Genomic DNA, 27529 nt, shown 5'->3' on the forward strand with positions numbered 1-27529 from the left:
CCAACAAGAAGGAAAAGTGGGAGGCGTCTGTTTGGCTCCAAAAGGAGCTTGCAGATGAGATGAGCTTTAAGAAGAGCATGTATAAGAAATGAAAGATAGGGCAAATCACAAAGGAGGAGTATACACGAGTAGCAACCATTGCAGGGAGAAGGTCAGGCTGGCTAAAGCTCAGAATGAGCTCAAGATTGCAAAGGGAGGTTAAATATAATAAAAAGGTTCCTTTGGCTATGTTAGAAGCAGAGGAAGAACAAGAAAGCGGTAGGTCCTCTGCGTGGGGAAGATGGGAAAATGCTATGGGGGGACAGAAAAAAGACGGAACTGTTCAACACCTACCGTATTTTTCATCCCATAGGACGCTCCGTCCCTTAGGACGCACCTAGTTTTTTGGGGGGAAATAAAGGAAATTTCCCCCCCTTTATTTCCCCCCCCAAAGGAGGTCGGGGAAACCGAACCAGGACGAGGAACAGCGGGATGGCGGCGCTGCACCTCCCTGCTGTCCCCCGAGCTTGTGGGGCTGGCTGATGTCTGCCCGGCGCGAGGGGCGCTCTGCTTCAGGGCGCCTCGCCCGCCGGGCGGCAGGCTGCTATCCGCAGCGTGGGGAGCCCTGCAGGGAACTCCCGCAGGGCTCCCCACGCTGCGGATGTCTTCCTGAAGCCTGGAGAGCGAGAGGGGTCGGTGCGCACCGACCCCTCTCACTCTCCAAGCTTCAGCGAAAGCCTGCATTCACCCCATAGGACGCACCCAGATTTCCCCTTCATTTCTGGAGGGGAAAAAGTGCATCCTATAGGGCGAAAAATATGGTACTTTGCCTCCATCTTCACCCAAAAGGAAAGCGATGCCCAACCTGGTGATAAGAGAATAAATGATGGAAGGAGGGAGCTGCAGCCCAAGATAGGAAAAGAGGCAGTAAGGGAACATCTAGCTACAGTACTTTAAATTAATTCAAATCTCCAGGGCCTGATGTGCTGCACCCAAGGGAACTAAAGGAGCTTGCGGATTCTCTGGCTATAAGCGTAGAGAATTGTTGGAGAACAAGTAAGGTCCCTGCAGATTGAGGTGGGCCAATGTTGTCCCCATCTTCAAAAAGGAGGAAGAAGAAGACCCAGGTAACTACCGACCGGTGAGCTTGACATCGATACCAGGAAAAGTCCTAGAAAAAGATAATTAAAGGGTTGGTTTGTAAGCACTCTACAAACACACAATTGTTGCCTTCACACTTGCCATATAGACATACACGTAAGGACACCCAGCATGAAGAATTGTCATAGTTCATTTTAACTTTTTGTTGTTGTTGCACTATGGCATGGGTAGGGAAACAAAGGCCCGGGGGCCGAATCTGGCCCAATTGCCTTCTCAATCTGGCTCGTGGATGGTCTGGGAATCAGTGTGTTTTTACATGAGCAGTATGTGTGCTTTTATTTAAATCAGTGTGTTTTTACATGAGCAGAATGTGTGCTTTTATTTAAAATGCATCTCTGCGTTTTTTGTGGGGCATAGGAATTTGTTCATTATTTTTCCCAAAATATAGTACGGCCCACCATATGGTCTGAGGGACGGTGGACCGGCCCACGGCTGAAAAAGTTTGCTGACCCCTGTGCTAGGTCTGTATCCCTGCCCTCTCTGTTCACCAAGCCCTCCATATTAACCCTTAAAGCACCCCTCCCCACATCATGCAACTACTAAGCTCACTTTCCACCTTTCCAACGCCATTACTTCATGCAAAGCCAGGATTGCGATGCAGCACTAGGAATCCTCCACTAGGGGCTGCGTGACGACAGCCTTACATTTTTATGGCTATAGGCAGAAAGAGCACTCAGCTTTACTGTTTCAGCATCAGACCAGACATGGACCTTGTATGACCATTGGCCATGCTTGTCGCTGAACCTGATGGGAGCTGGAATTCAACAATGTCTTGGAAGGAGTCCCCCGCCCCACTAGTGCAAGAGATCTCCTGTCTAGTCTGTCGTACGATTTCCCTGCAATGTGGCATGTGTGATTTTTAAAGACATTCTGGCTCATTTATTAAGAAGCATCTTTCATGTCTGGTTTTAAATGTCAGCCAAGTTGCGGGCCTGAAGTTCAAATAGTGGGAGATAGATACACACACTCTATATGGAGCTTCCTTTCACTTAATCTCGAAGCTGAAGTCAGGGCAGAATGCTGCAGCACGATTGCTGACAGGAGTAAGGCCTCATCGGCATATGACTGTTGGGCTCAGAGATCTAAGGTTGTTGCTCTTGGGTCAAGATCAAGGTCTATTGATCCATAAAGCCCTTAACTATCTGGGACCAGTTTACGTGTGAGACTGCCTTACCCCATAAACCATAGCTGTCAACTTACAGATTTGAAAATAAGGGACCAGCAGCCTCAAAAATAAGGGATCAGCAGCCAAAATAAGAGATTTTCCAAGGGGCACAGGTATGTTCAACTTCTGAGCCCCTCAGAGCCAAAGGCAGAAAGCCCAGCCAGCAGCCAAACGAAGCCTCAAGCGGTGGTTCCCACAGCGCAGCAACCCGGCAAAGGGGACGCAGCAAGGAAAACCACCGTCACCTCTCTGCTGGGAAGCGCTGAGCAAAGGCGAGTCCCCAGGCAAGGTGGCCGATTTGATTGGCACAAGGCATGCAAGCTCCACCCCCAGTCGTGCTTAGACTCCTTATTGGGTGAGCAACGCAGCCAAGCAACCCAGTTGGAGCCTCCCTCCTCCCTGGCCGGCAGGGAGGGAGGGAGAGGAGCTGCTTCCTTTGAAACCCGGGAAATTTAAGGGACATCATCAATAAGGGACAGCAGTGGGACATGGCGCTGGGATAAGGGACTTTCCCGCCAAATAAGGGACGGTTGACAGCTGTGCCATAAATGCCCAGTCAACCAATACTGTGCCATAAATGCCCAGTCAACCAATACTGGTGAATGCAGCACTTTTTTTTCTATAAGACTCACTTTTTCCCTCCTAAAAAGTAAGGGGAAATGTGTGTGCATCTTATGGAGCGAATGCAGGCTGCGCAGCTATCCCAGAAGCCAGAACAGCAAGAGGGATTGCTGCTTTCACTGCGCAGCGATCCTTCTTGCTGTTCTGGCTTCTGAGATTCAGAATATTTTTTTTCTTGTTTTCCTCCTCCAAAAACTAGGTGCGTCTTATGGTCTGGTGCGTCTTATATAGCGAAAAATATGGCAGTTGCTTTCACTGATAATTTTAGGTTTATTCTCTTTGCAAGCGGCTTTTTAAAACAACCAAGCGGCGTATACATTGTATGAAAATGAACAGATTAATCGATAGAGATCTGTATCGTGGAGGAAGCCGCTTCCAAAAGCACCGGGGCAGGTAGAATAGATGACAGCGAGCAGATCCTGCAATATAATCCATATCATCGACTGCAAAAAAAAGCCCCCAGAAGGCTGTACCCAGTACGCAGGTAAATGTGCAACCGACTTGCCCACGCCTTTCTGAAACCACAAATCGGCCATTTTGACCAGAGTAATCATTTCAGTCCTGAGAGGCACAGCCAGCCAGACTTATCAATAATTGCTACAGAGATGCTGAGAGATCCAGCGACGTTAGCAAAGGCTGGACGCATGAATGCTGCATGGCCTGAGCATGGAGGGAAGCGCAGCATCGCTGAGCTTCAGCAAATTAAACCACTCTGAGCATCCCACACTCAAAACTCCTGTCATTTTTTTCAGAGCAGAAGGTGGAGGCGGATGTCACTTAAACTCAGTTTCGATTCTCATCTGTCTCTCTGTCTACCTACCTACCTACCTACCTACCTACCTACCTACCTACCAACCAACCTACCTAGATGTCTGCCAACATGACAGGAAGGCTGGGAACGTCAACCCTGTGGGAATAATAATAATAATAATAATAATAATAATAATAATAATAATAATAATAATAATTTATTATTTGTACCCCGCCCATCTGGCTGGGTCTCCCCAGCCACTCTGGGCGGCTTCCAACAAAGATGAAAGATACACTAAAATGTCACATATTAAAAACTTCCCTGAACAGGGCTGCCTTCAGATGTCTTCTGAATGTCAGGTAGATGTTTATCGCTTTGACATCTGATGGGAGGGCGTTCCACAGGGCGGGCGCCACTACCGAGAAGGCCCTCTGCCTGGTTCCCTGTAGCTTTGCTTCTCGCAATGAGGGAACCGCCAGAAGGCCCTCGGCACTGGACCTCAGCGTCCGGGAAACCCTTGTAGGTGACCACTGTGCCTGGAGACAGACAGACAGACAGGTTGTGCATCCAACAGCTGTGACCTGTCAAGGAATGACCGCTGGGAGGAGGGCAGAGAGAAGAAATGCCATGGTGCATCTGCAGACGCCTTTCTCTGCCCCGACTGCAGCAAAACATGTCTCTCCCATATCAGTCTCAGCTGCAACTGTCCCAACAGCTTGACCTCTCCCCCAAAGATGCACTCCTCCACTGTTTTCCGAGACAGACAAATGCCACAATTATGTGGCACCAGTAATGGTGCCAATTCCACCGATCAAAGCGACTTCACAGGTAAAATGGTGCCAAATTGTTCAGGGCTTAAAAAAAAAATGACTGCAGTATTCACCAATTCAGAACAAGATTAGTGCAGGAGACGAAACAGTTCTATGAGCTATGCTTGAAAGTACCCGCAACGTTCGCAACGGCACAGAGAGAGCAGAGTAGCGGGAGGTCTCCTCGGGAATAGGGGGGAGGAATTTGATCCTGTTTGCATTCAAGGTGGACCTACCTAATTCACACTTTCTGACCAGAGGAGGAATGAGCACTGAAAGGAGCACAGAGAGAATAATAAATAAAATTATTATTATTATTACTATTATGGTGTAGCTGGGCCACCAGGCAAAGTTGATGGAAGGCGCTCTGTGCTACTGAGGCCACCTGAGTCTCAAAAGACCAAGAAGGACCCCCTAAGACTGCTGTTCAGAGAGAGCATAACCCCACCAAGAGCAGACAGCCCCCATCCGTCCAGTTTAGGTAACCTCGGTCTGATCTGGATTGAGCTTCGGTCTGTTAGCTCTCACCCAGTCCACTATTGATCCAAGCTTTCCCGATGTTTTTATGGAGTCTCCAACCATAGCTGTCAACTTACAGATTTGAAAATAAGGGACCAGCAGCCTCGAAAATAAGGGATTTTGGCTTAGCTCATACAGAAATCTGGCACTGATGGAGCCATGCTGCTTTGGCTGCCACTGACTGTGTTTTGCAGGGGGTTGGACTAGATGAACCTAAGGGTCTACAACTCCCACCAAAGAAGAGTGGCAGACAAAACTGATGAATGACATCGAGATGGCAAAGCTTATAGGCAGAATTAGAAACCAGGAAGAGGACCTCTTTCATAAAGAATGGGGAAAGTTTATAATTTAGTTGAAAAGCTATTGTCAAGAGTTGCATACATTGGTAGGAGTGACAGAAAAAATTGAACTATGGATGGACAAATGATTTATAAAAATAGAGTTATGAAAGGGATGCAGAGGTGGAAATCACTACATTAAGATGCTGTACTGGATGGAGGGGATGCTAAGCAGCACGTCGGGGCTGCCGTCGTCCTGGCGCGAGGAGTTCCATCAATCCTTCCCTGCCCGAGAGGGAGGGTGAGAGGGAGATTCTCGCCCACGCCGCCCGCGAGCCCGGCATGAGGCGGTTGCTGCGCCGTGGCAGCCGCTGAAGTGCCGCCCTTCTGCGTCTCTCCCCATCCCCTCCTCTTCCTCCTCCCTCAGGCCGCCTCTGTCGCTGTTGCCTCTGGCTTCCACTGGCAGCGCAGCAGAAGTCTCGCAAGAGAGGTGCTGCCTGCCCGGCCGCCACAACCCGTCTCCTCACGACGCACCCCTGAGGGGGAAAAGGGAGAGACGGGGACATGCCAGCTCGTGAACGCACTCTCTCGCGCAGCGGAGGACCCCGAACCGCTGCTTCCCTCCCGAGCCGGGCGAGCGTGAAACCCGGGAAATTTAAGGGACATCATCCGTAAGGGACAGCAGCAGGAAACAGCGCTGGGATAAGGGAGTTTCCCGCCAGATAAGGGACAGTTGACAGCTATTGCCTCCAGCTCCAAGAGCAGTCTATCTCGACTCGTAGCTCCTGTGGATGCATTGGGCCGCTGTGAGAACAGGGCGACGGACCAGATGGGCTGTTGGCCTGATCCTGTCCCTTCCTGCTAAGCGGTGAACGAAGCTCCAGCCCGTTCCTTCCGCTCCTTCGTCTGCTAGTGGGAAGTCCTTTATGAGAAAAGGAACGTGCTACGTTCCACAGCAGAAACATGATCTGGTGGGGTGGGGAGATGAAGTGGGGGAGAACCGCTGGTTATTTTGCCGACGGCAGCAGAATAACCCGAGCCAGCTAGCAGCCGAATCGTCCCCCGGGAGCCATGTACCGAGTCTGCAGCGCTAATCAATTTGCTCGGAAGTTGCAAGCGAACAGAACGTGCCTTTACTCGGAAGCAAGTCCCACTCCGCTCGGCGGGAGCTTAGACCACAGAATGGTGCCCAGGAGAAGGGGGCAAGGTGCGGCCGCCCCAAGACATTTTGACCCTTCAGGCAAAGCAGACATAAGAACGCGAAAAGAGGAATGTAGGAATCTGCCTTAAAGTGGGTCAGCCCCTTGCTCCATCTAGCTCAGTGCTGTCTGCACGGGCTGGCAGGATTTCAGGAAGGAGGGGCTCCCAAAATGTCAAGTAGCTGTCAAGCAAGGCCAGGTCATTCACAGGGCAGGGACAGAATGCAAGGATATTTTTATTAATAGAAAATAACACAGCAGAGTCCCTTGGTTCGTCTCCCCCCCTCCAATTTTTAAAAATTCATTTTATAACACAAATAAACAGAAAAGTAGGGACTCGGGTGGCGCTGTGGGTTAAACCACAGAGCCTAGGACTTGCCGATCAGAAGGTTGGCAGTTCGAATCCCCGCAATGGGGTGAGCTCCCATTGCTCGGTCCCAGCTCCTGCCAACCTAGCAGTTCGAAAGCACATCAAAGTGCAAGTAGATAAATAGGTACCGCTGTGGCGGGAAGGTAAACGGTGTTTCCGTGCGCTGCTCTGGTTTGCCAGAAGCGGCTTAGTCCTGCTGGCCACATGACCCGGAAGCTGTACGCCGGCTCCCTCGGCCAATAAGGCGAGATGAGCGCTGCAACCCCAGAGTCAGTCACGACTGGACCTAATGGTCAGGGGTCCCTTTACCTTTTTAAACAGAAAAGCAGACAATACAAACAAATTTTTATCTTACCCTAAACATTGTTAGGTGAGCTTCCCCAAGTCCCCCCCATCTGATTTTCATTTTACCTCACCTTTAGCAGTTTACATATATCATAATTTTTAACCATTGTTTAAAAATCACACTTACTTTTACCATAAAAATCTTGACATTTTATCCCTTACAGGTAATATTATTTTAAAATACACTATCCTCTACTTCTAACTCTACAGCCTATATCCACTTCCAAAGCTATTCTAAGAGTTAAATATTAACATTTTTTTTCAAATATTCTTTAAACTTCTTCCTAATTCATCTTAATCCAGCGGATTAAGTTGCTGAAAGTGACCACGACTTCCTTCCTTCCCCCTTTAGCCTCTCACTCGACGAGAGGGGCTTGAGCTCCTCCTCTGGGCATGTCTGGCCCAATGCTCAGCAAGGTTCAGGATTCGAACAAGGTACCTGAGGGGGAGGAGAGCTGGCAGGCCTGGGACTGTCCTGCTGCTGTGTACGCAGCACATAACAGCAGTTCTGAAAGACCTAAACGGCCTCAAAGGCCCAGTAGACCTGAAGGAGCGTCTCCACCCCCATCGTTCTACCCGGACACTGAGGTCCAGCTCCGAGGGCCTTCTGGCGGTTCCCTCCCTGTGAGAAGCCAAGTTACAGGGAACTAGGCAGAGGGCCTTCTTGGTGGTGGCCCCCACTCTGTGGAACGCCCTTCCACCAGATGACAAAGAGATAAACAACTACCAGACTTTTAGAAAACATCTGAAGGCAGCCCTGTTTAGGGAAGCTTTTAATGTTTAACAGACCATTGTATTTTCATAGTCACGAAATTCGTATAGTTAAAGCTATGGTTTTCCCAGTAGTGATGTATGGGAGAGCTGGACCATAAAGAAAGCTGATCGCCAAAGAATTGATGCTTTTGAATTCTGGTGCTGGAGGAGACTCTTGAGAGTCCCATGGACTGCAAGAAAATCAAACGCATCCATTCTTAAGGAAATTAGCCCTGAGTGCTCACTGGAAGGACAGATCCTGAATCTGAGGTTCCAATACTTTGGACACCTCAGGAGAAGAGAAGACTCCCTGGAAAAGACCCTGATGTTGGGAAAGATGGAGGGCGCAAGGAGAAGGGGACGACGGAGGACGAGATGGCTGGACAGTGTTCTTGAAGCTACCAGCATGAGTTTGACCAAACTGCGGGAGGCGGTGGAAGACAGGAGTGCCTGGCGTGCTCTGGTCCAGGGGGTCACGAAGAGGCAGACATGACTAAATGAATAAACAACAACAACAACCCCAAGTTAACTCGGGATACATGCATCTGATGAAGTGGACCACAAAATCGCATGCCATGATTGACGCAGTTGCCTTTAAGCTGCCTCCGCTGAGATGGGGCAAAGGTATCATAACCCCCCTTATTGCCATCTGAACGACATCCCCTCCGACATTTCCCCGATGAAAATCGGGGTGTCCCATTCCATAATCATATTTTTACTTTTTTAACCCAGCCACTCTGGGCAGCTTCTGACATATATAAAAACATAATAAAACATGAATATATTTTTTTAAACTTCCCTACAGGAGATTTCCTTCAAATAGCTCAGATAACTCTATACCCTCCAGTGAAAATAGGGGCGTCCTAAGGAAAAGCGGGACATTCCGGGATCAAATTGGAAACCGGGACGGCTTCTCTAAATTAGGGACGCACCAGAAAAGAGGGACACGTTGAAGGTCTGGAATGATCACCCTGTTGGCAAGGCGAGGGTCCGTTTTCACCCTTCCCTGAGCTTTCAGGGATGGAGAGGAGGCTTAAGGACCTATCCCTGCCCCACCCACCATTATGGCTCCCCTACTACTCTGCCGTGACCTTCACGAAGATGCCTCGAATCTCTCCCTCCAGATGGAGATCGGAGGAGACAGACCACAGAGTGCTGACGCAGGTCTCCGGGGAGCCCTCCGTAGATGCCGCAAAAGGCAGCCTTTCCCTCCCCACAGCCCCCCTGCCTGGCGGTGGGTGGGATGGCTGGAGCTAGGCTCCTGCGTGTTGAGAGCGAGGCTTTGTGTACCTGGCCTTCCATCTGGGAACTGGGGCAAGCGGCTTGCTGGATCAGGCGTAGCTATAACAAAGACGGCGTTTTTTCATCTCTGCCAAGCTAAGCAGTTGGCTCCTTGCCTCTCTCGCCCTGACCTAGCCACTGTGATCCACGTGACGGTCACCTCCAGACTGGATTACTGTAACTCACTCTATGTGGGGCTGCCCTTGAGACTAACCCAGAAACTCTAGCGGGTGCAGAATGCCGCAGCGAGATTCCTTACGGGGTCCGTCCTCGCCGTGGGATCACCTTCATCCAGTGCTATACCAGCTGCACTGGCTCCCAGTGGAGTACAGGATCAGGTTCAAGGTGCTGGTTTGAACCTTTAAAGCACTATACGGCCTAGGACCCTCGTACCTACGGGACCGCCTCTCCTGGTATGCCCCACGGAGGACCTTACGGTCTTCAAACAAAAACATCTTGGAGGTCCTGGGCCTCAAGGAGGTTAGATTGGTCTCAACTAGGGCCAGGGCCTTTTCAGTACTGGCCCCGACTTGGTGGAATGCTATGTCACAAGAGACCAGGGCCCCGCGGGACTTGACATCTTTCTGCAGGGCCTGCAAGACAGAGCTGTTCCACCAGGCCTTTGGCCAAGGCGAAGTCTGACCCCCTCCTTTTGTAATTCTTCACAGAACTCTAGCCCAATGGTTGCCATTAATTTGATTCTGAATTGATTTTAGAATGAATTGATTTTAGAATGCTGTGTTACTTTTACTGTTGTTATCTGCTCTGAGCCCGGCTTCGGTTGGGGAGGGCAATGGGGGGTTTTTATCCACCCGTGCTGTTCAGTAGTAGCACTATGGTTGTTTATATCATTTGAGTGTCTGAGTGTGTGAGACAGGAAGTCTCAGTACTGTTGGAGTGTTGTTGGAGAGTTTGGTTTCACTTCTGTGTGTGATGCTGTTCTGTACATAGCTGTCAACCTTCCCTTATTTGGCAGGAAAGTCCCTTATCCCAGGGCCGTCTCCTGCTGCTGTCCCTTATTGATGATGTCCCTTAAATTTCCGGGGTTTCAAAGGAAGCAGCTTCTCTCCCTCCCTCCCTGCCGGCCAGGGAGGAGGGAGGCTCCAATGTGTTGCTTGGCTGTGTTGCTCACCCAATAAGGAGTCTAAGAACGACTGGGAGGTGGAGCTTGCATGCCTTGTGCCGATCAAATCGGCCGCATTGCCTGGGGACTCGCCTTTGCTCAGCGCTTCCCAACGGAGAGGTGACGGTGGTTTTCCTTGCTGCGTCCCCTTTGCCGGGTTGCTGCGCTGTGGGAACCACCGCTTGAGGCTTCGTTTGGTTGTTGGCTGGGCTTTCTGCCTTTGGCTCAGAGGGGCTCAGAAGTTGAACGTACCTGTGCTTGGAAAATCCTTTATTTTGGCTGCTGGTCCCTTATTTTTGAGGCTGCTGGTCCTTTATTTTCAAATCTATAAGTTGACAGCTATGATTCTGAACTGCTGCTGAGAGAGCACAGACATGCTGATGGTTTCTTTGTATATAGACTGTAAATAAAGTAGTTTAGAGCTACTGATTGACTCTTCTGCTATGAGATGCTTGAAGATGAGTGTGCTCCTCTCAGGAGGGAGGGGTCGCTTATCACCGGTCTCTTGGGACTGAGGAAGATTTACAGCCAGAGAGTGACCATCGGAGAGAGTGTCTTGGGAAGGTGGTGGCCTTTTTCCCCAACACAAACACCCCAAAGAACCTAGGACTCTATAGATAGACTGCCTCTGGACCTGGAGGTTCCTTAAGTACATAAGAAGAACCTGGGCCAAGGGTTCATCTAGTCCAGCACCCTTTTCCCACAGTGGCCAAATAATCTAGGCGCCGAGATAGACTGCTTCTGGGCCTGGAGGTTCCACAATACGTAGGCTCTTCATGAGAAGGCCCTCTGCCTGGTTCCCTGTAACCTCGCTTCTCACAGGGAGGGAACCGCCAGAAGGCCCTCGGCTCTGGACCTTAGCGTCTGGGCTGAATGATGGGGGTGGAGACACTCCTTCAGGTCTACTGGGCCTTTGAGGCCATTTGGAGCTTTAAAGGTCAGCACCAACACTTGGAATTGTGCCCTGAAATGTCCTGGGAGCCAATGTAGGTCTTTCAGGACTGGTGTTATGTGGTCTCGGCGGCCGCTCCCAGTCACCAGTCTAGCTGCCGCATTCTGGATTAGTTGTAGTTTCCTGGTCACCTTCAAAGGTAGCCCCACGTAGAGCGCATTGCAGTAGTCCAAGGGTAAGATCTAGGGGCTTCTACCTTGGTTCAGGTCCTCCCTTCCAGAGCAGGAGAAAACAAGCTTGCTCCATCCTCCAAGGGACAGCCTTTCAGATATTAGATGATGGCTTTCAGTCTCCTCCAGGCTAAACATACCCAGCTCCTTCAACCATTCCTCATCAGGCTTGGTTTTTGGACCCTTGATCCTCTGTCCGTCAGCCTTGCTGACTGCAATGGCCTAGATGGAATGAGGAATTAACAGGAGATGCAGTAGATCTCAGGGGCAACTACGCACAATGGCTATAGTCTACCTCCATTGTCGAAAGCAGTGTACCTCTGAAGACCTGTTGCTGGGACTGGCTGATATGGAGAGGGATGTTTCACCCAGGTCCTGGGCTCCTGGGGTATCTGGTTGGCCACCGCGAGAGCAGGATGATGGACTCGAGTCCTCCTTTCGGCCCGATCCGCCAGGGCTCCTCTGATGTTCAGAGAATCAGACTCTGCCAGCCATTCATCTCTGTGTTTGCATTCCAATCTCCCAGAAGCCTGTGCTCAGAGCAGCTCCCAGCATATCAAATGATTGTCGCTATATATCCCAGTTCCAACGTGCCCTATGAATAATTACAATTGCAAATAACCGTCATGTCTAAAAGTAAACATGAGTTGAGAATATCCGTCTGCGCAACTTTGAACAAGGCGAGACAATTGAATTTACTTGAGCCAACAGCTTAAAGCGATGCAGGAGAGAGAAGGAGGCCTAATTCAGAAAGTGCATTCTTCTGCTGGGTTTGAAGGACCAGATAAATGGCCTGATCCATCCGTCTCTTCGGATTTTCTTATGCTTACTGAGCATTCACCCTGAGTTTCTTGCACAAACTTTAGATTAAACTGCAACTAATCCAGAATGCGGCAGCTAGACTGGGGACTGGGAGCGGCCGCATAACACCAGTCCTGAAAGACCTACCTTGGCTCCCAGTACGTTTCCAAGCACAATTCAAAGTGTTGGTGCTGACCTTTCAAGCCCTCAATGGCCTCAAAGGCCCAGTAGACCTGAAGGAGTGTCTCCACCCCCATCGTTCTGCCCGAGGGCCTTCTGGTGGTTCCTTCCCTGTGAGAAGCGAGGTTAGAGGGAACCAGGCAGAGAGCCTTCTCTGTAATGGTGCCTGCCCTGTGAAAAATCCCTGTGGATGTTTGATCTTTTATCGTGTTTTAAATATTCTGTTGGGAGCCGCCCAGAATTATTCTTGTTGTAGACTTGTGAAATATTTGTAGAGCTGCTCGCTGCCCGCTGCCGTGGCGCCCGCCATTTTTCCTCACCGGAAGTCCTCATATGATGTGTTGCGCACAAGACACATCATACGGGGTTTTCCGGCGAGGAAAAATAGTGGGCGCCACGGCAGCCAGCAGCTCCTGAAGCCAGCCAGAGCCAACTGCGCTATCAGGATGGCTTAGGGCTTCTGAGGCTGCCGCTGCCACGTTCCCCAGGGACAGATTTGCAAATCTGGGGACATTCCGGGGACGGAATTTGTCCAGGGACAGATATTCAAATCCGGGGACTGTTTGGTAACCCTAGTGTAAGCCCCTGTAGTCCAAAGACAATTGGAAAGCTTTTCCTATTTCCTTCCTCCTTGCAGAGAAATATTTGAGGTCAATTTGGGAAGGTCAAAATGGCTTCAGGGTTGCTCTCCTGTACTATTTCAGACACGTAGTTTATATACTTATGAATGTGCTTGCCTTGTACATTTGTGAACATTTATTTTTCATATATAAGACCTTAGAATTCCTATAAAGGTATCACAGAATCATAGAATTGTAGAGGTGGAAGGGACCTCGTGAGTCATCTAGTCTACTCTTTGCAATTCCACAACTGTCTCTGGGTGGGCTCGACTCACCAACGTTCTGGTTAACAGCCAGACACACTGACCCAGTGCACCACTAAAGCAGCTTCCTAGATTCTGAATGAGGGGAAAGGGTATAGGGACCAGGAGATGATGCCATCCTGGAGAGATGCTGCCAGTCAGTGTAGACTGTTGTTGTTGTTTAGTTATTTAGTCATGTCTGAGTCTTCGTGACCCCCTGGACCAGAGCACGCCAGGCACGCCAGTCTTCCACTGCCTCCCGCAGTTTGGTCAAACTCATGTTCGTGGCTTCGAGAACACTGTCCCACCATCTCGTCCTCCGTCGTCCCCTTCTCCTTGTGCCCTCCATCTTTCCCAACATCAGGGTCTTTTCCAGAGAGTCTTCTCTTCTCATGAGGTGGCCAAAGTCTTGGAGCCTCAACTTCAGGATCTGTCCTTACAGGGAGGAGACTCTTGGGAGTCCCATGGACTGCAAGAAGATCAAACTTATCCATTCTTAAGGAAATCAGTCCTGAGTGCTCACTGGAAGGACAGATCCTGAAGCTGAGGCTCCAATACTTTGGCCACCTCCTGAGAAGAGAAGACTCCTTGGAAAAGACCCTGATGTTGGGAAAGATGGAGGGCGCAAGGAGAAGGGGACAACAGAGGATGGGATGGTGGGACAGTGTTCTCAAAGCTACCAGCATGAGTCTGACCAAACTGTGGGAGGCAGTGGAAGACAGGAGTGCCTGGCGTGCTCTGGTCCAGGGTGTCACAAAGAGGCGGACATGACTAAACGACTAAACAACAACTACATTCCTGGCTGGTGTCTTTGTTTGACAATCCACGTGAGCCCAAGGATTTTCTTATATCAAGGCAACCCTGATCCCGCCAGACCCAAGGCCTGCCTCTGTATAACGCAGCTTCTTCCTGTGTTCCTAGGCCAGCATTGTCAACACTGACTGGCAGCGGCTCTCCTGAATTTCAGACAGGAGCATCTCCCACCTGATGCTGGGAGGTGCTGGGGTTTGAACCCAGAATCTCCTGCATGGATGATGGACCCTTGTGCAGTGCGATTCCTGCATTGCAGCGGGTTGGACTAGATGACCCCTGGGATCCCTTCCAACTCAATGCTTCTCTGAGGCAGCCTTGAAGGCCTGGAGCCCAAATCGCCTCCCCTCGCCTGGCACAGCTGTGAGACTAGTTCCCAGAGGGGCCCAGATGTTGCGTAAGTATCAGTGGTGTCAGAAGTGCAGAGCAGGTGCCAGACGAGAGCAGGGGCTTTGGAGAAGCAGCGGAGCCTGGAAACTAATAATAATTAGCATCCCCAGCTTTATTTATAGACAGTGCTCAAGATGGTTCGCAGGTTTTGGCTGAGTCATCCTTACGACAGCCTTGTGAGGTAATCATCATCATCATCATCTCGTTGGAGAATTAGGGTTTGAGGCCGAAAGGGAACTGCAACCCGGTTCACATGCATAAGAAGAGCCCTGCAGGCTCAGCGCAAAGGCCTCTGTTGCCCCAGTGTCCTGTTCCCGACAGGGGACAGCTAGAGGCCTTTGGGGGAATGGTTGCAGCATTTGGGACTTTTTAGTTTGGAGACTTTTTAGTTTGGAGAGTTTTTAGAGGGATGCGGGTGGCGCTGTGGGTTAAACCACAGAGCCTAGGGCCTGCGAATCAGAAGGTTGGCAGTTCGAATCCCCGCGATGGGGTGAGCTCCCGTTGCTCGGTCCCTGCTCCTGCCAACCTAGCAGTTCGAAAGCACGTCAAAGTGCAAGTAGATAAATAGGTACTGCTCCGGCGGGAAGGTAAACAGCGTTTCCGTGCGCTGCTCTGGTTCGCCAGAAGCGGCTTAGTCATGCTGGCCACATGACCCAGAAGCTGTACGCCGGCTCCCTTGGCCAGTAAAGCGAGATGAGCACCGCAACCCCAGAATCGGTCACGACTGGACCTAATGGTCAGGGGTCCCTTTACCTTTACTAGTTTGGAGAAAAGTCAAGGAAGACACTGCAGGAGAGGACTGTATAAAATGATACACGTTAAGGAGTGAGTGGTAGGGAACAGTTTTTCTGCCTCGCAGTGCTAGAACTCAGGAGAGAGACTTGGGGACTCAGCTATACATCTGCAAATATCACGTTTTAAGAGCATTATACAAATGTGGCACTAGATGGCGCTGACAAGCTAATAGCAAATTCAATATATATACTGTATTAAAAACTTTATATAAAAGGATTTTTACAGCAGTTTTTAAAAAAAGAATTAATGCATAGATTCCACCTGGGAAAAGGTGTCCCTGTGAATTCTCCTCACCCTCTCAGTGGCTTTGGATACTGGGATGGTAGCCGATGTCGCAGAAGACAGAATCGGGATTCAAGATGACCTTCACAGATTGGAGAGCAGGGCTCAAATTAACAAAAATAATTCCAGGAAGCACCAGATGCACAAAAATAAGATGCAGGTGAAATAAAAAAAATAAGGTTATATATATATATATATATATATATATATATATATATATATATATATATATATGCTTTCGTAGATTTTCACGGGTACAGGAATGCAGGTTTTGGTGTCCTCGGGTGTCTTCCCGTGTAAAAGTTGGGGTGTCTAGGCGACGTTTCGACGAGGTCTCACTCGTCATCTTCAGGCTGGTGCTTTCGGCTTCTTGTTACTGGAACAGAGCAGGATCTCAGTGTTTGAGTTCCTATAAATACTGTTGAGGGGGTGTGGTGTATAGCCTCCAATGTTCTGGGCAGAGAGGAAGTTCCCAGGCTAGTGTGCCTTTTCTTCTTTTGTTCCTTAATTACTTGAGGGATATCTTGAGTGATTTCTTGAGTGATATCCTGAGTACCACTTAGGTGGGTCATTAGGTGTGGATTAGTTGCTAAAGTCTTTGTGTCTTGACCTCTTGAACTTTGTGAAGAGTTTTTCTGAGAAGATGGCTGTACTGCACTTAGTTGTGCTCTGGCTTGGCTTCGTGTATAGGGGCGAGCTGTGGTTTTGTGGCCTGTGTCAGCCAGATCTGTGTAGGGATTGTAGGGGGGTGCAGCATCCGGAGGTGCCACCATGGTTTGGCTACTGGATGGTGTCTGTAATTTATCTGTGGAGAGGGTCTGGGTTTGGGTCTGGTGTGGTTGATTGGTGATAGCGTTCTGTGTGCCTCTGGATCTGGTGTCAGTTTTTGTGGGGAGGGCTAATTTCCAGATGTCTGGCAAGCGGGATGTGTCGTCACGCTTGTTCATGTTGTGAGGGTGTTTCTCTATCTCGATGGCTTCCATGATTATTCTCTTGTGGTGATGTTCCATGTTAAAGAGCAATTTGGAATCTGCAAAATTAATTTCGTGTCCTGTTTCTTTCATGTGTTGGAAAAGAGAGGAAGTTTTTTCTTCTTTTTTGACGGCATTCTTGTGTTCTGCGATACGTGCATTTATTCGTCTGTTTGTTTGTCCAATGTACGTGGCTGGGCAGACTTTGCAGGGTATTTCATAGACCCCTTGGTTTTCCAACTGGATTTTATCCTTGGGGTTTCTGAGGATATTGGCTAATTTTTGGTTGGTGCAAAAGGCTGTTTTGATATTGTGTTTATGGAGGATTTTGCTAATTTTATCTGTAGTGCCCTTGATATAAGGAAGGAGGGCCATGCCCTTGTTTTCTTCTGTGTCTTGGTTTTTGGGGGGTGTTTCTTTTTGGATTAGCTTCGTAACCCTGTTTTGCTGGTATCCATTGGCAATTAACACATTTGAGAGATTCTGTAACTCAGTTGTCAAGTGGTCTTTGTCAGCCAGGCGTTTGGTTCTGGAGATGAGAGTCTTGGCTACGGAGTTTATTTGTGCAGGGTGGTGGTGTGATTGTGCATGTAAGTAGCGGTTGGTGTGTGTTTTTTTCCGGTAGATAGTGTGTCCTAGGGAGCCATCAGGTTTTTTGTAGATTAGGACGTCAAGGAAGGGAAGTTGGTTGTTGGCTTCTATTTCCATAGTGAATTGTATTTTGGGGTGTAGGCTGTTGAGATGTGTGAGGAAGCTATCCAGTTTTTCCTTCCCGTGTGGCCAAATTACAAAGGTGTCGTCAACATATCTGAGCCAAAGTTTGGGTTTGTGTTCTGACTTGTCTAAAGCATTGGTTTCAAAGTGTTCCATGTACAGGTTTGCGATGACCGGTGAGAGGGGTGATCCCATAGGTGCTCCTTCTATCTGTTTGTATCTTTGTCCATTGTGGATGAAGTACGTGTTGGTTAGGCAGTGGTTGGTCAGGTCCAAGATGTATTCGGGGGGATTGTATTTGTTTTGAATGGCTGTCAAGGCTTCATTAATGGGCACTTGTGTGAAGAGAGATACAACATCGAAGCTCACAAGTAGGTCATTAGGATGTAGGTTTTGCTTCTTTATTGTTTCTATGAACTGGAAGGAGTTTGGAACGTGTGAAGAGATGGATTCTGCATAGGGCTGAAGTTGCTTGGCGAGAAATTTAGCGAGATTTTGTAGAGGTGAGCCTATGGAGCTGACTATTGGTCTGAGTGGTGTTCCTTCTTTGTGTATCTTGGGGAGGCCGTAGAGTTTGGGGCATCTGGATGATTTTTCTCTGGGGATGATTCTTAGCTGGATTTCTTCACTGATAGGAGAGGCTTTTATTTTGGATTTGGTGGTTTTTTCCAGATAGGTGGTGGGATCTGTTTTTATAGGTTGGTAGGTAGGATCTTGGAGTAGATTTGATAGTTTTGCTTGGTAGTCCGATGTGTTCATCACAACAGTGGCATTACCTTTGTCTGCTGGGAGAATGATTATGTTGTTGTCTTTCCTCAGGTTGGTGAGTGCTTTCTGTTCTTCTTTGTGTAAATTGCTTCTGGGTGGTTTGCTGGAGCAGAGGATGTTGGTGACTTCAAGTCTGATTTTATTGGCTTCATCTGGGTTGATTTTGGTTAGGCTAGCTTCGACTCCGCATATGATGTTTTCCGTGGGGATGCGTCTCGGGGCGACTGCAAAGTTGAAACCTTTGGAGAGTACTTTGGTTTCAGTTGTGGTGAGGATCCTGTCTGATATGTTATGTACTGTTTGTTTCATGGGTTGTTGTGGAGGGTGGCTGGGCTTCTGGCGTTTCTCTAGTTTGTGGAGTTTGTTGGTGTGTGTGTCTGTCTTATGTGAGGTCTCCGTTTCAGCTCTCCAGACGGCTAGTTGTTTGCATTTGTCCCAGAGTGCAGGGTGGATTTTGTTACAGAGTTTGAGGTGAAGAGTGAGCAGATCTTTGTTGGTTTGGTTTAGTAGGTATCTTTTCTTGTGTAGTTCGTTTCTGATTAGGGATAGTTCAGTTCGTTTCAGGATCCTTTCGGTAGCTGGGGTTTTAGAATGGAATTTAAGTTGGAAGCATGTGGGAATTAAGTTGTTGTCTCGGCAGTTGCGTAGGAACAAGAGATCACATAAGATGGTGGCTCTTCGGACTTCTAGTTTCTCGTAGGTTCTTGTCAGCTGGAAGGTTTCCTCCCCGTAGAGGTGAGATATTTGCTTTCGTAGATTTTCACGGGTACAGGAATGCAGGTTTTGGTGTCCTCGGGTGTCTTCCCGTGTAAAAGTTGGGGTGTCTAGGCGACGTTTCGACGAGGTCTCACTCGTCATCTTCAGGCTGGTGCTTTCGGCTTCTTGTTACTGGAACAGAGCAGGATCTCAGTGTTTGAGTTCCTATAAATACTGTTGAGGGGGTGTGGTGTATAGCCTCCAATGTTCTGGGCAGAGAGGAAGTTCCCAGGCTAGTGTGGTCATCGCAAACCTGTACATGGAACACTTTGAAACCAATGCTTTAGACAAGTCAGAACACAAACCCAAACTTTGGCTCAGATATGTTGACGACACCTTTGTAATTTGGCCACACGGGAAGGAAAAACTGGATAGCTTCCTCACACATCTCAACAGCCTACACCCCAAAATACAATTCACTATGGAAATAGAAGCCAACAACCAACTTCCCTTCCTTGACGTCCTAATCTACAAAAAACCTGATGGCTCCCTAGGACACACTATCTACCGGAAAAAAACACACACCAACCGCTACTTACATGCACAATCACACCACCACCCTGCACAAATAAACTCCGTAGCCAAGACTCTCATCTCCAGAACCAAACGCCTGGCTGACAAAGACCACTTGACAACTGAGTTACAGAATCTCTCAAATGTGTTAATTGCCAATGGATACCAGCAAAACAGGGTTACGAAGCTAATCCAAAAAGAAACACCCCCCAAAAACCAAGACACAGAAGAAAACAAGGGCATGGCCCTCCTTCCTTATATCAAGGGCACTACAGATAAAATTAGCAAAATCCTCCATAAACACAATATCAAAACAGCCTTTTGCACCAACCAAAAAATAACCAATATCCTCAGAAACCCCAAGGATAAAATCCAGTTGGAAAACCAAGGGGTCTATGAAATACCCTGCAAAGTCTGCCCAGCCACGTACATTGGACAAACAAACAGACGAATAAATGCACGTATCGCAGAACACAAGAATGCCGTCAAAAAAGAAGAAAAAACTTCCTCTCTTTTCCAACACATGAAAGAAACAGGACACGAAATTAATTTTGCAGATTCCAAATTGCTCTTTAACATGGAACATCACCACAAGAGAATAATCATGGAAGCCATCGAGATAGAGAAACACCCTCACAACATGAACAAGCGTGACGACACATCCCGCTTGCCAGACATCTGGAAATTAGCCCTCCCCACAAAAACTGACACCAGATCCAGAGGCACACAGAACGCCATCACCAATCAACCACACCAGACCCAAACCCAGACCCTCTCCACAGACAAATTACAGACACCATCCAGTAGCCAAACCATGGTGGCACCTCCGGATGCTGCACCCCCCTGCAATCCCTACACAGATCTGGCTGACACAGGCCACAAAACCACAGCTCGCCCCTATACACGAAGCCAAGCCAGAGCACAACTAAGTGCAGTACAGCCATCTTCTCAGAAAAACTCTTCACAAAGTTCAAGAGGTCAAGACACAAAGACTTTAGCAACTAATCCACACCTAATGACCCACCTAAGTGGTACTCAGGATATCACTCAAGAAATCACTCAAGATATCCCTCAAGTAATTAAGGAACAAAAGAAGAAAAGGCACACTAGCCTGGGAACTTCCTCTCTGCCCAGAACATTGGAGGCTATACACCACACCCCCTCAACAGTATTTATAGGAACTCAAACACTGAGATCCTGCTCTGTTCCAGTAACAAGAAGCCGAAAGCACCAGCCTGAAGATGACGAGTGAGACCTCGTCGAAACGTCGCCTAGACACCCCAACTTTTACACGGGAAGACACCCGAGGACACCAAAACCTGCATTCCTGTACCCGTGAAAATCTACGAAAGCAACATATATATATATATATATATATATATATATATATATATATATATATATATATATAAAATGTTCATAAATGTACCAAGCAAACATGTACATAAATATATAAACCACATGTCTGAAGCAGCTCAGGAAAATAGCCATGAAGCCATTTTGGCTCCCAAACTGAGCAAATGTTTTCTCTGCAAAGTCAAAGGAAAATCGTAAAGCCTCCCCATTGTCTTTTCCTTCACAATTCCTGTCTTAAGGGTATGTCTGTGTATGAATAGGGTGAGCCTGTGACCTGGCTCAGGAACTAAGGATTTATCATTACAAAAGACTGGCCAGGCTCCCCAGGGTATCCAATCAAGTGAGCATTAACAGGTCACCTGTCAGACGAGATAAACAACGCACTCAGATTTCTGCTGTAGACCACCCCTTTCTATGATGTAGGTATGATGTGTCTGGGGGTGGTCTTGCGCTACACTCCTTTCTGTGATATAAGTATGATGTAGCTGGGGGGTGGTCTTGGACTCCAAGGCGGGCAATTTAAAGTGTCTATATAAGGGTGGGCACACCTGGGTTCTGGGTTCCTCCTCCTTCTCCTGTGTGTGAGAGGAGCACCCTGTTGCAACAGATCAATAAAGATCAGGCTTACTAGCTGCTCTGCTTCTCAATATTCTCTGGTTGGCCTCTGTTATTTTCTCCGACCGATGGAGAACCTGCAAAGGACTCTATAAGGGCTCTTGTGTTCCCCTATAAGGGAATAAGGGCAGATTTTCGTTTCTTACACCTGTCTTACTAGCAGTACATGTGAAAAGGATCTTGTGAAAAGCTTAACATGTGAAAAGCTGAACATGAGTCAACAGTGTGATGCAGCAGCAAAAAAGGCTAATGCTATTCTAGAATGCATCCATAGAAACATAATGTCCAGATCAAAGGAAATAATAGTTCCGTTCTATTCTGCCCTCTTCAAACCACACATGGAGTCCTGTATCCAGTTCTGAACACCACAATTTAAGAAGGAGACTGACAAACTGGAAAATGTGCAAAGGATTGTGACCAAGATGATCAAGGGTCTGGAAATGGTTGAAGAATTTGGGTTTGTTTACCTTGGGGGGGAAAGAGATTGAGAGGAGATATAATAGCCATATTCTAATATCTCAAGGGCTGTCACATGGAAGAAGGAACAAGAATGTTTTCTCATGCTTTGGAAGGTAGGGCCTGAACCAATCGATTCATGTTACAAGAACAGGAGATTTTGACTTAAACATCAGGAAGAACAAGCCTTGGGAGGTTGTTGATACTTCTTCCTTGGAGGTTTTTAAGCAGCGGTCGCATGGCCAACTGTCATGGATGCTTTAGTTGAGATTCTCGCATTGCAGCGGGTTGGACTAGATGACCCCAGGGGTCCCTTCCAGCTGTACAGTCCTATGACTCTACGATCTTTCTCTTGGAATGGTTGGTAAAGGTCTCTCAGTACAATAATCTTTATTGTCATTGTCCCATCCGGAACAACGAAATTGAAAAAATCTCCACCAGACATTCAATAACCAACAAGCCAGCTATCCCAGCCTAGTTAACCCCCTTTAAACTTTGATAAAGGTAAAGGGACCCCTGACCATTAGGTCCAGTCATGGCTGACTCTGGGGTTGCAGCGCTCATCTCGCTTTATTGGCCAAGGAGCCGGCATACAGCTTCCGGGTCATGTGGCCAGCAGGACTAAGCAGCTTCTGGCGAACCAGAGCAGCGCACGGAAACGCCATTTACCTTCCCACCAGAGCAGTACCTATTTATCTACTTGCACTTTGACATGCTTTTGAACTGCTAGGTTGGCAGGAGCAGGGACCGAGCAACGGGAGCTCTCCCCGTCACGGGGATTCGAGCCGCCGACCTTCTGATCGGCAAGTCCTAGGCTCTGTGGTTTAACCCACAGCGCCACCCGCATCCCTATAAAAACTCTGATACCCCATAATTAAATACAATATACTCCCACAGAGACCACCTTACACTGCGTTTAAAACCAAAATCTCATTTGGATAGAAACTGTTTCTCAGGTGGCTAGTCCTAGTCTTTATAACCCTGGACCTTCTTCCAGAAGGCAGACGCTGAAAGAGATCATTTCCAGGGTGCGCACTATCCTGCGCTATCTCTGCAGCTTTCTTATGACACCTGGAATAATAATAATAATAATAATAATAATAATAATTATTATTATTATTATTATTATTATTATTATTATTATTATTATTATTATTTGTACCCCGCCCATCTGGCTGGGTTTCCCCAGGCACTCTGGGGGGCTTCCAACAAAACATTAAAATACAGTAATGCATCAAATATTAAAAGCTTCCCTAAACAGGGCTGCCTTCAGATGTCTTCTAAACATCAGATGGTTGTTTATTTCTTTGACATTTGAAGGGAGGGCATTCCACAGGGCGGGTGCCACCACCGAGAAGGCCCTCTGCCTGGTTCCTTGTAACTTGGCTTCTCACAGGGAGGGAACCGCCAGAAGGCCCTCAGCTGGACCTCAGTGTCTGGGCAGAACAATGGGGGTGGAGACGCTCCTTCAGATATACTGGACCGAGGCCATTTAGGGCTTTAAAGGTCAACACCTTTATGGAAGCATAGATTTGATCCAAGGTGGGAAGAGTGCACCCAATTATTCTCTCCGCAGTCTTTACAACCCTGGACAGCATTGTTTTTTCCCTGACCGTGCAGCTCCCAAACCACACACAGACACCGTAAGTTAATACACTCTCCACAGTATGATGGTAAAATGCCATCAAGGCTCCCTGATGCCTTTGAGAGCAGCTGCCAGCCAGAGCCGTCAGCACTGATCTAAGTGGACCAGTGTTCTGGCTCCAACTAAAGCAGTAGCAGCTTGTGTTCTTAATAAATCTGCATGGGGTTTCCACACACCCTGACTCTAAATAGTATTTCTTTTTTAAGGAGAAAAAAAGTGAGAGTGTGCATGTGTGTTTTAAAAAGGAGTGAAATGTGTGGTTCTCCCCCTCCCTTGCCCTTTTTTCGTGGGGGGGTTGGGAGACCTATCAAAAGAGCTGTTAAAAACATCTATATATAACTCTTCCCCTCGGAGACTTGCAAGATGGGAATGTTGCCATTTGGAGATCTTGGAAGAGGAACTTAGCTGCAAATCGGAATAAACCTTCCACACAGATGTACGAGAGCAGAGAAGGAAGATGGTTGGAGCGAGCTGGGGGTGAGATTAACATTTGTAAAAAAAAAAAAAGGCTTTTTTTGTTAGGGATTGTAGGGAAAGATCTGCCAAGGAAAATGAAGAATATATTTATGTATGCGACAACGGCGGCAAGAGTCTTAGCGTGGAAGAATGAAGAAATCTCGACCGAAGAACAGTGGCAAGAGAAATTGATGGACTATGCGGAATTGGCGAAATTGACCCACAAACTACATGACGAGGAGAGCTGTGACTTTAAAGAAGAGTGGGAACCTTTTACAAAATATCTAAAGAATCAACAAAATGAGCTGGACTCCTTGGCAAGTTTTGAATAAACATAGACTACTGGTTAACATCAGGGATGCGGGTGGCGCTGTGGGTTAAACCACAGAGCCTAGGACTTGCCGATCAGAAGGTCGGCGGTTCGAATCCCTGCGACTGAGTGAGCTCCCAATGCTCTGTCCCAGCTCTTGCCAACCTAGCAGTTCAAAAGCACACCAGTGCAAGTAGATAAATAGGTACCGCTCCGGCGGGAAGGTAAATGGCGTTTCCGTGCGCTGCTCTGGTTTGCCAGAAGTGGCTTAGTCATGCTGGCCACATGACCCGGAAGCTGTACGCCGGTTCCCTCGGCCAATAAAGTGAGATGAGCGCCGCAACCCCAGAGTCGGCCAAGACTGGACCTAATGGTCAGGGGTCCCTTTACCTTTACCTTTGTAATAGATAGATAGCCTAGAGATTTTTTACATTTTTATAACATGCAGAGAACAATATGTGTTAATAAACCAGAAAGAGGAACTGAGGGAAGTCGTGGGGGGGATATGGGGGGGGGGAGGAAATGGGGGGAAATACAATAGCTGAAATAATTTGTTATGTCAAAATTGTTAATAAAAATTATTATTAAAAAAGGAGCGAGTTGGGGGTGGAATCAATGAGAGGGGAGGGACTGCCAGGATATTGGCGGGGGGGACGAAGAAGTGCAGGGGAAGAAGGGGCTTGCCTTTGAACTGTCATGGAATTGGAGAGTCGGAAGGGACCCCCAAAGGTCATCCAGCCCAACCCCCTTCCCTTCCAACCCCCCGATGCTTTGTTTCTATAAGAATCCCAGAGATATGGCCATTGCAACCTCTGTTAAAAAAAACCCAAGGAAGTCGAGTCTGATCCGCGCTTGCAAAAAGCTTCCCTCAACCCCCGCAGGCTTTCGCGAGTCTTCCCACTTCTTGACAGAGTCAAAGACTGATGGATCCTGGCTTAACATTTCAATATGTGCCACTTCATTAAAGGAACGGAGTGCCGGGGGGAGATTTCGCTGCAAGGGGGCTGCCCTCTAATCTGCCCGACAAAAGCCAGAGTTATTAAACCATTAGAAGCTATACGTTTAATAATTCTTCCGCTGACTTCAGGGCTTTGCGTTTGTGTGTATGTTTTAATTGCAATTATTCGTGGCGAGGTTTACAGAAAAAAAGAATCACAAGGGGTTGGTGAGCTGCCTTGAGACGCGGCTCCTGGAGCCCCCGCGATTCCTGGAGGCCCATTCCAGCCCCAACATCCCCGCTAGTTGCACCTTGACCTTCTGGACCATAGCTGTCAACTTACAGATTTGAAAAGAAGGGGCCACCAACCTTGAAAATAAGGGATCAGCAGCCAAAATAAGGGGTTTTCAGAGCACAGGTACGTTCAACTTCTGAGCCCCTCCGAGCCAAAGGCAGAAAGCCCAGCCAGCAGCCAAACGAAGCCTCAAGCGGTGGTTCCCACAGCGCAGCAACCCGGCAAAGGGGATGCAGCAAGGAAAACCACCGTCACCTCTCCGCTGGGAAGCGCTGAGCAAAGGCGAGTCCCCAGGCAATGCGGCCAATTTGATTGGCACAAGGCATGCAAGCTCCACCCCCCCAGTCGTTCTTAGACTCCTTATTGGGTGAGCAACGCAGCCAAGCAACACAGTTGAAGCCTCCCTCCTCCCTGGCCGGCAGGGAGGGAGGGAGGGAGAGGAGCTGCTTCCTTTGAAACCCGGGAAATTTAAGGGACATCATCAATAAGGGACAGCAGCAGAAGGGAGGGTATTCCACAGGGCGGGCGCCACTACCGAGAAGACCCTCTGCCTGGTTCCCTGTAACCTGGCTTCTCACAGTGAGGGAACTGCCAGAAGGGCCTTGGCGCTGGACCTCAGTGTCCTGGCAGAACGATGGTGGAGACGCTCCTTCAGGTATACTGGACTGAGGCCGTTTAGGGCTTTAAAGGTCAGCACCAACATTTTGAATTGTGCTCAGAAACGTCCTGGGAGCAAATGAAGATCTTTCAGTACCGGTGTTATGTGGTCTCTGGGAGAGCCAAGCAAGTTTGGGCAACTATGGTGCATTTGCAGCACCTCAAGGATGAGGATGAGGGTCACCTAAGGAGACCCATCCAGGGAGCTGAACTTTTGGTTGAGCAACTGTGGCATAGAGGAGGGGGTTTCTCTCTCCCCTCGACCAAGAGGGTGCTGGCTCTGTTGTGTGTGTGTTTGTGTGTGTGTGTATGTGTGATAAACTCATCTAGACACTAAGTGACGCTGAAACGCTTTTCTCCCTGCAACCAGACAAATTGTGTCGTGCCAAGACTCCGATGCGTTTTTAATAATATAATGTCGTTGGCTTTTATTTCTGACGAGCGAAATGCCCACCAGATGGTGGGCATGGAGCTATAGGCATGCAGCGGCAATGATGAGCTGGAGGCATGCCAGCCCCAGCTTCCCTTTCCAGCTGATTTCTCCTCGCCCTCCTGTCTCCTGGCACGCTGCCTCTCTATCCCTCTGCTGGGGACTTTGCCTCTGGGCTGCGGCTTCAGCTGTTCCTTCCAGTTATAGTAAGTTCAGCAGTCTTTGCTTCTTCATTTGTGCGGCCTGTTGGTTGTTGGAATGTGGAAAAATGCAAATAGGATTGAGGAGAGACTGGGGATTGGTGCTGTGGCTGGTCAAGTCACAAAGCAGGGGGAAGGCAGTTCTATTTCCATATATAGTGGTACCTCAGGTTAAGTACTTAATTCGTTCCGGAGGGCCGTTCTTAACCTGAATCTGTTCTTAACCTGAAGCACCACTTTAGTTAATGGGGGCTCCTGCTGCCACCGCGCCACGGGAGCCCGATTTTTGTTCTTAACCTGAAGCAAAGTTCTGAACCTGAAGCACTATTTCTGGGTTAGCAGAGTGTGTAACCTGAAGAGTCTGTAACCTGAAGCGTATGTAACCCAAGGTACCACTGGACAATTCCGAGGGGACTTTGTTTTGGTTTTTTGAATGTGGTGTCTCTCTCAAAGGGGACGCGGGTGGTGCTGTGGGTTAAACCACAGAGCCTAGGACTTGCTGATCAGAAGGTCAGCGGTTCAAATCCCCCGTGACGGGGTGAGCTCCCATTGCTCGGTCCTAGCTCCTGCCAACCTAGCAGTTTGAAAGCACGTCAAAGTGCAAGTAGATAAATAGGTACCACTCGGGAGGGAAGGTAAATGGCATTTCCGTGCGCTGCTCTGGTTCTCCAGAAGCGGCTTAGTCATGCTGGCCACATGACCCGGAAGCTGTATGCCGGCTCCCTCGGCCAGTAAAGCGAGATGAGCGCTGCAACCCCAGAGTCGTCCGCGACTGGACCTAATGGTCAGGCGTCCCTTTACCTCTCAAGTGAAAGGTTTCATGTACCCCAAACACATTCCATTCACCAGCTTTC

At 48.5% G+C, this 27529-nt stretch overlaps 1 protein-coding gene across 2 annotated transcripts in view; it reads right to left on the reverse strand.

Annotated features, from left to right (window-relative positions):
* Nucleotides 1-27529, reverse strand: part of LRFN1 (leucine rich repeat and fibronectin type III domain containing 1) — a 137586-nt gene that overhangs the window by 29422 nt on the left and 80635 nt on the right. The window contains exon 1 of one of the 2 annotated variants that reach the window (XM_081922028.1): nucleotides 11795-11853. The exons of the other annotated variant lie outside the window; for it this stretch is intronic. The gene's annotated coding sequence lies outside the window, so the exon portion shown is untranslated. Of the gene's footprint in view, nucleotides 1-11794; nucleotides 11854-27529 lie in introns of those variants that run through there. 2 annotated transcript variants of the gene reach the window in all.

This window comes from Podarcis melisellensis (genome assembly GCF_964234715.1).
Source record: "Podarcis melisellensis genome assembly, chromosome: 8".
NCBI classification, from domain to species: domain Eukaryota; kingdom Metazoa; phylum Chordata; class Lepidosauria; order Squamata; family Lacertidae; genus Podarcis; species Podarcis melisellensis.